Below are 12,513 nucleotides of genomic sequence, written 5' to 3' on the forward strand. Positions count from 1 at the left end.
CACGTCCATTTATTCTCATCTTGTTTATTTTCACGTCCATTTATTCTCATCTTGTTTATTTTCATGTCCGTTTATTCTCATGTTGTTTATTTTCACGTCCATTTATTCTCATCTTGTTTATTTTCACGTCCATTTATTCTCATCTTGTTTATTTTCACGTTCATTTATTCTCATCTTGTTTATTTTCACGTCCATTTATTCTCATCTTGTTTATTTTCACGTCCATTTATTCTCATCTTGTTTATTTTCATGTCCGTTTATTCTCATCTTGTTTATTTTCACGTCCATTTATTCTCATCTTGTTTATTCTCATCTTGTTTATTTTCACGTCCATTTATTCTCATCTTATTTATTTTCATCTTGTTTATTTTCCTGTCCATTTATTCTCATCTTGTTCATCTTCACGTCCATTTATTCTCATCTTGTTTATTTTCACGTCCATTTATTCTCATCTTGTTTATTCTGATCTTGTTTATTTTCCCGTCCATTTATTCTCATCTTGTTTATTCTCATCTTGTTTATTTTCACGTCCATTTATTCTCATCTTGTTTATTTTCACGTCCATTTATTCTCATCTTGTTTATTTTCACATCCATTTATTCTCATCTTGTTTATTTTCACGTCCATTTATTCTCATCTTGTTTATTCTCATCTTGTTTATTTTCAAGTCCATTTATTCTCATCTTGTTTATTTTCACGTCCATTTATTCTCATCTTGTTTATTTTCACGTCCATTTATTCTCATCTTGTTTATCTTCACGTCCATTTATTCTCATCTTGATTATCTTCACGTCTGTTTATTTTCATCTTGTTTAATTTCAAAAGGTTCTTCCTGAACCAGGACTGTGTTCATGTGAAACATTCACAGATTTATTTCAGTCAAATAAAAACTATTTTCCAGAGACTTCTGTGTCACTAGTCACATGTCCTGTGAGGGCCTCGGTTCCTGTCCAGGGTGTCCCCCGAGTCTCACCCCAGTCGAACAATTATCATCAAAGTCGGAACATGATCTGGATCTTATAATCCATGCGTTTGTGTCTCGCCTGGACTATTGTAACAGTTTGTTTTCATGTCTTAACAAGAAGGATGTGTCTTGCCTGCAGTTGATACAAAACTCTGCAGCCAGAATTCTGACCTGCTCTAGTAGAAGAACTCACATTTCTCCTTCAAACTCTTCACTGGCTGCCAGTTTCTTTCAGGATCAACTTTAAAATTCTGGTTCTTAATTTCAGATCTATTCATGGTCAGACCTTCCATCAGTGATCTGATCCAGCCTTACACCCCAGCTCAGGCTCTGAGGTCTGTGGATCAGAATCTACTGATGGTTCCTGAACTTCTGGACCAGAGGAGAGAAATCCTTCCAGACTGTTGCTCCTAAGCTTTGGAACCATCTCTGTGTTTGATGATCTACTGACTCCTTCAAGAAACATCTGTGTTTGATGATCTACTGACTCCTTCAAGAAACATCTGTGTTTGATGATCTACTGACTCCTTCAAGAAACATCTGTGTTTGATGATCTACTGACTCCTTCAAGAAACATCTCTGTGTTTGATGATCTACTGACTCCTTCAAGAAACATCTGTGTTTGATGATCTACTGACTCCTTCAAGAAACATCTGTGTTTGATGATCTACTGACTCCTTCAAGAAACATCTGTGTTTGATGATCTACTGACTCCTTCAAGAAACATCTGTGTTTGATGATCTACTGACTCCTTCAAGAAACATCTGTGTTTGATGATCTACTGACTCCATCAAAAAACATCTGTGTTTGATGATCTACTGACTCCTTCAAGAAACATCTGTGTTTGATGATCTACTGACTCCTTCAAGAAACATCTGTGTTTGATGATCTACTGACTCCTTCAAGAAACATCTGTGTTTGATGATCTACTGACTCCATCAAAAAACATCTGTGTTTGATGATCTACTGACTCCTTCAAGAAACATCTGTGTTTGATGATCTACTGACTCCTTCAAGAAACATCTGTGTTTGATGATCTACTGACTCCTTCAACAAACATCTGTGTTTGATGATCTACTGACTCCTTCAAGAAACATCTGTGTTTGATGATCTACTGACTACTTCAAGAAACATCTGTGTTTGATGATCTACTGACTCCTTCAAGAAACATCTGTGTTTGATGATCTACTGACTCCTTCAAGAAACATCTGTGTTTGATGATCTACTGACTCCTTCAAGAAACATCTGTGTTTGATGATCTACTGACTCCTTCAAGAAACATCTCAAGACATTTTTATTTGTTCAGGCTTTTCCTTGATTTTCTGGAACTCCTGTTGTGTTCTCAGTTTTATCTTGACCTTCAAAGTATAAACTGTAGTGAATATTGTTTTGATTGTTTAAGCGCTTTGTGACCCTGGTCTGGTCCGCTATATAAATACAAATTACTTACTTACGTCTGTCTATTCTCATCTCGTTTATTTTCACGTCCATTTATTTTCACCTCCATCTATTCTCATCTTGTTCACCTTCAAAAAAGTTCTTCCCTGAACCAGGAATGTGTTCAAGTCTTTTAATTAAATTCTCTTATTTTTCTACATTTTTCAGTCAAATAAAAACGTATTTCCGGAGTCTTCTGTGTCCCTAGTCTACGTGACCTGTGAGGGCCTGGGTTCCTGTCCAGGGTGTCCCCTGAGTCTCATCCCAGTGGAACAAACATCATCTCAAGAATCTTTATATATATATATAAAACACATTATGATAGAAGCAAAAAATCAAAGTCGTGACAGTGAAATGAATGTCTTCTACAGGCAGAAACCTCGAGCAGAACCAGACTCGTGAAGACGACGGGAGAAAAGAGACAAAGGTAACATTTCTATGAAGTTGAAAAAGCATCAGACGACTCGACTGAAGATTCTTTTTCTTCCTCCTTCACGTCTGAGAGTCATGGCTGTTGTTCATATGCATGACTTGGATTACACAGAGTTCCTCATGCATTATTCATGGCACCTGCTGCCGACCCTCCTGTCTTCCTTCTCTCCGGCAGAACCTTCTGCTGCTTCTTTCATTAGAGAAAACTCCAATCCATCTTCACAATTTTTCCCCGTTTCCCAATTAAGATAAACAAGAGGATTTAAATCGATGCTTCGCCAACAAAACAGCTTCATCGATAATCTTCCGTCGGATTGAAACAATTACTGTTTATCCGCACATTAACGCCGGGACACCAGCGTCCTGCGAAGAGACGCCGCCGGGCGTCCAAACAAAAGCTTCTCCGTCGGATGCACCATGTGGAGATAAGTCCCTTTGATGGACCAACAGGAAATAAACAAACGCTTCCGATAAACACGTAATAGCAGCTTTTTTTTTTAATCGTGAAAAATGCTCCAATTAAGGAAGTAAATGTATTAGAAAGTTGTTGCTCAAACCTCTGCTTGTATTTCTGTCAAGAAAAACGAAGAAGGGAACCTTAATATTACATACAAATAAACAAAAAACTCATGTTGTTTTGTATCAAGACTTTAAATGATGAAACCAATAAAATAAAAACATACTTTTAAATAAAGTGAAAAGGTCACATGTGCACACGTCTGCCCTAAATGAGGTTTCTGTAATACCCGCGATTCCCCAGTAGATGGCACACTCCACACACATACATGGATTGATGCTAGAAAATTGAATAAATCGTTATATATATAAATGCATATATATATATTTTTTTAAAGAAAGACATATATTTACATAAATATATGTATAGCTGTAGAGACGACAGTTCAATTTATTTCCATAATGCCAAGAAAATTCCAATTTCATTTTTGAAAAGCATTTTATTGTGAAAAGTAATATCGTCAGGGGATTCCAGTGTATGTCATGGTATTGTCCTTGTATTTCAGTGTTTCCCATCGTGTCGTAGGGAATTTCAGTGTATCGCATTGTATCGTAGGGAATTTCAGTGTATCGCATCGTATCATAAGGAATTTCCGTGTATCACATCGTGTCGTAGGGAATTTCAGTGTGTCACATTGTATCGTCAGGGGATTTCAGTGTATCACTTGGTATCGTCAGGGGATTTCAGTGTATCGTATGGTATCGTCAGGGGATTTCAGTATATCTCATGGCGTCGTCCTTGGATTTCAGTGTATCGCATTGTATCGTCAGGGGATTTCAGTGTATCGCATGGTATTGTCTGGGGATTTCAGTGTATCACATTGTATCGTCAGGGGATTTCAGTGTATCGCATGGTATCGTCAGGGGATTTCAGTGTATCACATTGTATCGTCAGGGGATTTCAGTGTATTGCATTGTATCGTCAGGGGATTTCAATGTATTGTATGGTATCGTCAGGGGATTTCAGTATATCTCATGGTATCATCCTTGGATTTCAGTGTATCGCATTGTATCGTCAGGGGATTTCAGTGTATCACATGGTATTGTCAGGGGATTTCAGTGTATTGCATCATATTGTCAGGGGATTTCAGTGTATCGCATTGTATCGTCTGGGGATTTCTGTTGTTCATTATGGAGTCAGATTTGGGGAACTTAACTTATGATGGGAGTGTCTTGAGTGTCTTGAGGGCTTTAAAAGACGAGACGATCTAAAGATTAAGGGCCACTCTCTGGGAGGACCTGGGTGAGCCAGGATGTCTGACAGAGACTGGACCAAGCGCTGGAACTGTGGTATTTTTGAACAATTTGAATAATTTGCATTACTTTGTTTAACTGTTGTATTTAAGGTCTTGTAAGGCCTACTTTGGTAATCATACTTTGTTATTAATAAATTGACTGACTTAATTCTAAAATGTCACTCTTCCTTGGATCAAATGAATGCGCAGAACTCATTAGACAGGAAAGAGATTTGAGTTCCTTTAAATTGGTGACCCTGACGTGATCCAAGGAGGAAAAGACGATTCTGGTTGAGGTGACGGGGCCTGGATTCCTGGACTCAAAAATTACAAGCTGCGCAGCATAAAACGGTAAGAAGACACCACTTTATTGATTAGAAGTCTTCTTTTGAGTCCAGATCCAGGTTTCATGGCTGAGATCAAGATAAATTTAAATTTAAATAAGTATAGAGCAAAGTGTGTTTGATTGTTCGGAAATACCAGAGGTTGATTGTTAAATTTTGTTGTTGTTGTTAAATATGTGTAAGGAAAAAGGTCAGATGTGCTGCTTTTGATTTGAAATTTTATAAAGTAAGAAAATAAGGGTCATTTTTTGATTTAATGAATCAAGTTTTATGAACCTAAAGTGTGTCAACATAAATAACTTGTTCATTGAATGAGAAATGATCATAAGCTGTTAAAATTTATAAAGTTAAAAAATAAGGGTAGTTTTTGATTTAATGAAGTAAGTTGTACGAACCTGAGGGGGTCGACACAAACAACACACACATACATGGATTGATGCTAGAAAATTGAATAAATCGTTATATATATAAATGCATATATATATATTTTTTTAAAGAAAGACATATATTTACATAAATATATGTATAGCTGTAGAGACGACAGTTCAATTTATTTCCATAATGCCAAGAAAATTCCAATTTCATTTTTGAAAAGCATTTTATTGTGAAAAGTAATATCGTCAGGGGATTCCAGTGTATGTCATGGTATTGTCCTTGGATTTCAGTGTTTCCCATCGTGTCGTAGGGTATTTCAGTGTATCGCATTGTATCGTAGGGAATTTCAGTGTATCGCATCGTATCATAAGGAATTTCCGTGTATCACATCGTGTCGTAGGGAATTTCAGTGTGTCACATTGTATCGTCAGGGGATTTCAGTGTATCACTTGGTATCGTCAGGGGATTTCAGTGTATCGTATGGTATCGTCAGGGGATTTCAGTATATCTCATGGCGTCGTCCTTGGATTTCAGTGTATCGCATTGTATCGTCAGGGGATTTCAGTGTATCGAATGGTATTGTCTGGGGATTTCAGTGTATCGCATTGTATCGTCAGGGGATTTCAGTGTATCGCATGGTATCGTCAGGGGATTTCAGTGTATCACATTGTATCGTCAGGGGATTTCAGTGTATCGCATTGTATCATCAGGGGATTTCAGTGTATTGTATGGTATCGTCAGGGGATTTCAGTATATCTCATGGTATCATCCTTGGATTTCAGTGTATCGCATTGTATCGTCAGGGGATTTCAGTGTATCACATGGTATTGTCAGGGGATTTCAGTGTATCGCATCGTATTGTCAGGGGATTTCAGTGTATCGCATCGTATTGTCAGGGGATTTCAGTGTATCGCATTGTATCGTCTGGGGATTTCTGTTGTTCATTATGGAGTCAGATTTGGGGAACTTAACTTATGATGGGAGTGTCTTGAGTGTCTTGAGGGCTTTAAAAGACGAGACGATCTAAAGATTAAGGGCCACTCTCTGGGAGGACCTGGGTGAGCCAGGATAACTGACAGAGACTGGACCAAGCGCTGGAACTGTGGCATTTTTGAACAATTTGAATAATTTGCATTACTTTGTTTAACTGTTGTATTTAAGGTCTTGTAAGGCCTACTTTGGTAATCATACTTTGTTATTAATAAATTGACTGACTTAATTCTAAAATGTCACTCTTCCTTGGATCAAATGAATGCGCAGAACTCATTAGACAGGAAAGAGATTTGAGTTCCTTTAAATTGGTGACCCTGACGTGATCCAAGGAGGAAAAGACGATTCTGGTTGAGGTGACGGGGCCTGGATTCCTGGACTCAAAAATTACAAGCTGCGCAGCATAAAACGGTAAGAAGACACCACTTTATTGATTAGAAGTCTTGTTCATTGAATAAGAAATGATCATAAGCTGTTAAAATTAAAAAGTTTAAAAAAACAAGGGTCATTGTTGATGCAATGAGACAAGTTGTATGAACCAACTTGTTCATTGAATTAAACATGATCATAAAATGTTAAGATTAAATCAATAAGGGTTGTGACTACTTTCACGATCATAGAAAAGCAGACACATCTGGAAGAAAAAATAAATAAAAAATAGATAAATAATAAAATTAAAATAAAAATAGAAATGAAACAAATATTTTAATAAAGGCTTAGGCTTAAGACGCCTAATATTGATTGGGAATCAATGCCTTTAAGGTTTGGAACCTGCGTTCTCCTCGGGCTGGGCCCGGAGTATTGAGTTGTATCAATAACTTGAAGAACCGAAAAAGGTTGGAGGCCTTGGAACCTGATCAGCTCCTAAAGAACCCAAGGAGTTAGACTCCAAGTTCAAACTAGGTTGAGACTTTATAAAAAAAAAAAAAGGTTAGGAACCTGCGTTCTCCTCTGGCTGGGGCCGGAGTATTGAGTTTTATCAATATCTAGAAGAACCAAAAGGGTTGGAGTCCCTGGTGATTAAAACCAAAAGAGCCCAGAGTGGGACTCTGAGTTTGAACTAGGTAAGTTAAAGACGTCATTTTTTGTTTTGGTTAGTTTTGTTTTGCTTTGTATTGTGATTATAGCTTGATTTTGTGTTGTTAAGAAGTTAATTTTCTATGAAGTTGAAATTAATCTGTTGTTTGAAGTGGAATTTTGGGTGCAGCCTGCTGAGCTGAGGAAAAAACCTACAATCTTGTCCTTTTTTAGGTGAATCCCTGGACTAAAACGCAGACAGAGCGTTGATAAAACAAATTCTCTTGAACTAAAACGTATAACATCTTTAATGTTACGTTTTTCTTTTCTTTTCATATTCTCTTGAAAAAACGTAGCTTCTGTGAATGTTACGTTTTCCTTTTCTATTTCCTTTGATATCAAACTTACAGCGTCTGTGAACGTTGCATTTTTCTTCTTTTACTTTCCTAACTAACAGCCGCTGTGCTGAGAAACGTTTGTGAACGTTTTCATTTCTTGAGTTAAAAAGCTGCTGTGATAAAAAAACTGTAACAAAATGAGTGTGGAAATTGACCGGGAGAAAGAATGGTTTGACTGGGGAATGGTTCCACGGTGTGGTGAATCTGTTGGGATGCAACTTGAAAAAATATTCGAGCAAATGAGAAGTTCTGCCCCAACGAACAAGGATGCAAAGGAAGTTGAAAAAGAGGGTAAAAAGAATGTGAAAGAATAGCAGAGTATGGGATTATTTCTAGCAAATAATCACAGATATGTTGTGTTGAAAGGATGTGCAGAGAAATGTTGTAAAGGAACTCAAATCTCTTTCCTGTCTAATGAGTTCTGCGCATTCGTTTGATCCAAGGAAGAGTGACATTTTAGAATTAAAACAGTCAATTTATTAATAACAAAGTATGATTACCAAAGTAGGCCATACAAGACCTTAAATACAACAGTTAAACAAAGAAATGCAAATTATTCAAATTGTTCAGAAATACCACAGTTCCAGCGCTTGGTCCAGTCTCTGTCAGACATCCTGGCTCACCCAGGTCCTCCCAGAGAGTGGCACTTAATCTTTAGATCGTCTCGTCTTTTAAAGCCCTCAAGACACTCAAGACACTCCCATCATAAGTTAAGTTCCCCAAATCTGACTCCATAATGAACAACAGATGTTGTTTGATCTGATCACTAACCTAAACAAAGAATCTCCTGACCTCCTTCACACCTGTTATCTCAAACCAGGTTCGTGGACCATAAATTCCGTGTCTTGATACTTCAAAAGTCGGGAACATCCTTGTCTAAACAATCACGACATTTGTTACCGTGGCTTTATCCTTCCTCCCCCAATACATACAGTATGTTATCTTCACAGTCACCTTTAAGCCATGTCACCAAGGGCCATAAAAGTTAAGACACAATTGGCCAGAGCCCCTGAGCCCCGAAACTTCATAACCCCTGCTGTGAGGAAGAGAGTGGTCGTAAAACACAACACAGGATGTTTAAGATCTGAACGAGAGATGACATTATCAATGTTTAACAGTTGAATACACAGAAGACATACATTCAACTCATCAATGGATACACCTATAGGAAAGTAATTTAGAATATGTCTTCACACTGAAATCCCCTGACAATACGATGCGATACACTGAAATCCCCTGACAATACCATGTGATACACTGAAATCCCCAGACGATACAATGCGATACACTGAAATCCCCTGACAATACGATGCGATACACTGAAATCCCCTGACAATACGATGCGATACACTGAAATCCCCTGACAATACCATGTGATACACTGAAATCCCCAGACGATACAATGCGATACACTGAAATCCCCTGACGATACAATGCGATACACTGAAATCCAAGGATGATACCATGAGATATACTGAAATCCCCTGACGATACCATACAATACACTGAAATCCCCTGACGATACAATGCGATACACTGAAATCCCCTGACGATACAATGTGATACACTGAAATCCCCTGACGATACCATGCGATACACTGAAATCCCCTGACGATACAATGCGATACACTGAAATCCCCAGACAATACCATGCGATACACTGAAATCCCCTGACGATACAATGCGATACACTGAAATCCAAGGACGACGCCATGAGATATACTGAAATCCCCTGACGATACCATACGATACACTGAAATCTCTCAAGACACTCAAGACACTCCCATCATAAGTTAAGTTCCCCAAATCTGACTCCATAATGAACAACAGATGTTGTTTGATCTGATCACTAACCTAAACAAAGAATCTCCTGACCTCCTTCACACCTGTTATCTCAAACCAGGTTCGAGGACCATAAATTCCGTGTCTTGATACTTCAAAAGTCGGGAACATCCTTGTCTAAACAATCACGACATTTGTTACCGTGGCTTTATCCTTCCTCCCCCAATACATACAGTATGTTATCTTCACAGTCACCTTTAAGCCATGTCACCAAGGGCCATAAAAGTTAAGTCACAATTGGCAGAGCCCCTGAGCCCTAGACCCCCGCTGTGGGAAGGGAGCTGTCGTAAAACACAACACAGGATGTTTAAGATCTGAACGAGAGATGACATTATCAATGTTTAACAGTTGATTACACAAAGGACATACATTCAACTCATCAATGGATACACCTATAGGAAAGTAATTTAGAATATGTCTTCAATCCCTCCTTTGACCTCTGAAACCAGAGGTCAACCTTTAAAATGTTGAAGTTCAAAACCTTTTGTCTCAAAATCTGGTATATGGTAAATGATCAATCAGTTTGCAGTTATTTCCATAACTTCTACACACCATTTTCTCACCACAAACCCTTAAACAAACTCTGTAATCGAAAAAGGAGCTGAAGCCCAAACTTATTTTCCTATCCTATGTAATCCATGAAATAAACCCAAAATATCAATTTTCTAAACAAAAAAATAAAAACAAAATCATTTCACATTTCATTCATTTCCCCTTGTAATCCTTAGGTATTTTACATTTCAATGTTATTAGCTTTTCATTTATATTTTTTAAATGTATCTTATTTTTAAACTGACCAGTTTCTACAAAACTATGTCACAAAGCCTCTTTCATTATTTCGCTTACATAAATGAAACCAACTATATTTAACATTAGTTCTCAATTCTTAACTCAAAATAATGCTTCTAATGTTTTTAAATGTAAAATGTCAACTAATTTTTAAAATGCCAGACTTTCTAAGTTATGTATTAGTAGTTTTTCTAATGGGAAACATTGCGAATTATTCTAATAACTCATTCTGGAGTTTTTAATCATAGGGTCTATGTATTTCTACATGTATTTCCCCAAACCTCAACACAATTTCATAAACGGCCTTATACGTGAGAATTATAATATGCAAAAACAATTATTGTTTTACAAATCCCAGACTTTGTAGATTATACAATTAGATTTTTTCTCATTTCTTTTTTCCAAATTATTATTATTTTTTAAATACTGTGGCTTCCAACTAAATTCATGCTCACAGATTACTCCCAAGAACATCATCTCATACAATCTTTCAATTTTTACGGACACCCTATGTGTCTGTTTCTTACTTTTGGAAGCATTCAAAAACTATTTAACCTGTGAATTTGATATGAATCATACACCCTCCTTTCACTGAACAATACCAATTGCTACAGTGAAATCTAACATTTTTAAATCTATTTGTTCAAAACCAACCAAGATGTTATCACTTCCAGTGTGAATCTTAAAACAAGAAAACCTCAATAGTTAATTCCCAAGTTTGTGTCAGAAAGGCAGCATTACAAGGGATATCATTCAAAGAGTTTTCAAGCGAACTACCAATGTCGTTTGTGGGCTTCCAAACTTTTTAGTTCATCAAGTGAATTGAGATGATTTCATGAGCAAAACAAACTCTCAATGAGGGACATGATCGCTTGGTGGAGGCGCAGGATTCCATTCAGCACCTCTTTGATAGAAAGAAATGGAAATTCCCTGAGCGCCCCAGTCCATGTGGGCTCAAGACTCAGGACAATGCACTCATGTAGGCATTGTAGGGTGTTTCCGCTGGTTGTTGTGGAAAGCCATATTTCAAAATGGTTTAAGGAAATAGGCAAAAGCAGGAAAATTGCCATCAAACGGTAGTTATGTGGTGGAAAAGGTCATCGCTGGCAGCGAGACTTCATCAGGTGCAGGGGTGGATCACTGCTGGTGAAAAAGCAGTGAGACTTCAAGGAGTGAGGATGCAGGGACCACAGGAAGTAGGGGCCACAGATTCTAGGGCCGCAGTTGGTGGTAACGTTCTACCACTTGTTGGGGACAGCACGCATCTTCTGTCCACCTGGAACTCCAGTCCGGTCCGGACTTGGATGTAGCTGGTTCAGCTTCCCGTGTAGAACCCTCACGTGTCTGGTCTGGTCTCACGTTACACCCTCCTTCGGCTGGTCCTGTCTCCAGCGTGGCACCTTCGACCTCTCCGCTAGACTCGCCGTTCGTCTGGACTAGGTCTCCTTTCTCAGACCCTCAAAGCCATGTCGGCGGTGAGCTCTTAGTCATGGTCCCACCCAGCACAGTCTCCAAACTCAACCAGGCATCGTCTCGCGGCAGCTATCACCACCTTCCTAAATTTCGAAAAATCTTTTCTTGTTATGAATTCCTGGTCTTACCTTAGTCATGGAGGTCCCACACTTAAACCTATCAGTGCTGCAAATCATTTCTCTATAAAATTGAAGGTTATTTCGCAAGCGCACAATGTTCATCACAAAGGACAAGACAGTTACACATTATCACAATATCATGAGACACAACACACTCAACAAGGTCCTGGTGTCTCTAGACCACCAAACAACTGAAATGTGTTGCTTCTGTTCCTGGAGAATTTAAGTCATCATTAGAAACAAACACTGTTACTAAACATCATTGATATGTGAAATGGAGCCTTCAGGTTCCGACCTGATCCTGCAAAATAAACGTTTGGGGGTGAAGGGGGTCTTTCACTCTCACACACACAGGATTGGGGAAAGAAGAGATTTATGAGGACTCTTCTCCACCTCACTTGAGGTGCAGCATTCCTGGAACCTTTTAGGATAAATCTTGTTCACTTCGTTGGACAAATATCAAAACAATGATCAATTAAATCATGCACATGCACATATCACATGCCGTTAATATGTTAGTGTTCATTGCTTCTTTCTCTCAGTGCAAACACACATGATCTCATGTTCTTGCACTTGATTCAT

This window comes from Callionymus lyra, chromosome 17 (assembly GCF_982586985.1).
Source record: "Callionymus lyra chromosome 17, fCalLyr1.hap1.1, whole genome shotgun sequence".
Classification (NCBI taxonomy): Eukaryota; Metazoa; Chordata; class Actinopteri; order Syngnathiformes; family Callionymidae; genus Callionymus; species Callionymus lyra.